The 2230-nt window shown below is 38.1% G+C and overlaps 1 pseudogene; it reads left to right on the forward strand.

Moving 5' to 3' along the window:
- Positions 1–1283, forward strand: LOC27209227 (annotated as a pseudogene).
- The last annotated feature ends 947 nt before the right edge of the window (positions 1284–2230 follow it).

Raw genomic sequence — 2230 nt, forward strand, 5'->3', positions numbered from 1 at the left:
TTCCTCTGCCTTATTGTTAAAGGTGCCAACATTACTTTTCAATGGAGCACACAGCTCGTCAAGATGCTAGTGCTGGCCACATTCCTCTACTTGGACGCTCCATCCTCCAGCGATGAGTTCAACTTCTTCGCGGAGATCCTACGATGTAGCGTGGACATTACCGATCTGATTGGATGCGTCCTTACCTCAAAGCTCATAACAGCTGCACTTGGATGGGCTACCGCCGAAGTGATTTTTTCCCGAAGTATCGTGTGGTTGGGTGCCCGAGGTACCGAGTTTAGCTGGATCTACATGCTTAAGTGCCTGGAGTCGAACGTTCTTCTGGTGCAGCACATTCCTACGGCCACCCTGATCTGGATCTTTACCCGTCACGATTTGGACAAGGCAGTAAAGCCGCTTTTTAGTCTGCTTCTGGCGGTGACTGTCTTCAAAGGCGTCTGGCTGGAGGGCGTGCTCCACATTCTGAAAATTTGACTTTGGCTGACGGTGGCTGCTGTAATTGGATTCAGCACGCTGCATATCTTTTCGCGTCTGGCCCAGGATATCAGAACTTAAGCAATCGTGCTAAACACTGAATTACTTTGTTTTTGTAACTTGTTTATGTTTTGGTGTTGTCAGAGAAATTGATATTTTGTAAGAAAGAAAAATTAGAGTTTAGAGAATAAACCCAAATATAGCTACGATAACGTAATAGTAACAGAAAAGCTGCTTACACTAAGGGGTCTATGGTCTGTTTTAACTATGAAATGCCTTTCCTAAATATATAGGGCCAAAATGATTTATTGCCCAGTGAATTCATACTAATTGTGCTTCTGTAGTTGGTTTCCCTTTTTGTATAAGCTTTTGATGCAAGTAAGTTATTTGCAAAAAGCACAAAAACAATATATAATGCTGTAGTCCAGTTCCCCTATCTATCAGATATTTGATTTTATTCAAATTGTTAGTAAGAATATCAGAAATCATACTTGATGTCAATAAAATTTTTGTTATATTATTGTGCGTTGTGATTATCACTGCTGATAATCATCTTAGAATCAGTCCTATCCCATCACCACCTTAATTAAGTACACAGCCTCCATTGCTGCCGTTGAAAGCCCCACATACTCAGCTTCGGTTAAACTAAGTGCAACAATGCTCTGTTTTTTTTTTTTTGACTCCCATGAAATCGTCGCGACAGCGGCAGTCATGATGCATGTCCATTCAGTAAATGTTGGTTGGAGGGGAGTTTTGTATTTTTCGTTCTTTCCACAATAAAGATCAACTGCACAGTTTCGAAGTCGAGATAGCAGTAAAGTTTATTTCAGATTGTTCTTAGCGGCTAAAATATAAAAGAGGAATAATCATATTATATTTTATGTAATATTCTTATTATTCTTATATTCTTATCCACACGAATGACTCTGGCTGCGGAGTCAGCAACAAAAGGGAATATTACTTAGTACATTGTATATTTGGTGACTCCTAACACCCTAACATATAGTCAAATGAATCTAGATTATTAGTTTGTAGTTGAGAAAGCTTTGACTTTAATATAAGTACAGAATCGATTAGTGCGTCTTCTTCCAGAAGAGAATTGACGGTGGTGAGTATTTGATTAAGTTAAGTTAAGTTACATGTATTGTGTTTTTATAATTTTCTAATATGAGTTCTTTTCCTAAGTCTATTTTAACAAGAGTTGCAGTATTATGTTTTGTAATATGTAACGACTTATGGGTCCAAGTAAACATGGAACGGCAATAATTAACGGGAGAGGGGAGGGTAGCAGTCAGTAGTTATTTTTTTTTAAATATTAGTTTCCTGATCTATGATTTGTGTAGTTTCTGTCTTTTAATGGTAGTCTGTGTAGTGCCGTGGTCTTTACCGACTTGGTGAGAGAAAACCTGGGTGTTACTTTATTCCTCCTGATTTTTACCTCAACACTATATTTCCAGGTTCTACTGTGATGGGATCTTCTCTATTTCCATTAAGTTTTTCTAGTTTCAAGTTTTTCTTTAACGATTAAGTACAGTTTTTAATGAAAAGTATGTAGTTTTTCTAATCATGTTCGGTGCTAAATTCGGTGTTTTTGTTGAATGAATGGGTTCAGCTAGTGAACAGTTCGTATGGGGTGAGCTTGGTTGCAGAATGGATCGCATTCCGCCAGTAATAATTCATAGTGTTCGGTTACTAGTTATTGGTCTTTGCGAGTAAAGGGATTATTCTGTATATTTCTGTAAGAGTGGAGCGTAAG

This window comes from Drosophila simulans, unplaced genomic scaffold (assembly GCF_016746395.2).
Source record: "Drosophila simulans strain w501 unplaced genomic scaffold, Prin_Dsim_3.1 Segkk87_quiver_pilon, whole genome shotgun sequence".
In the NCBI taxonomy this organism is placed as follows: Eukaryota; Metazoa; Arthropoda; class Insecta; order Diptera; family Drosophilidae; genus Drosophila; species Drosophila simulans.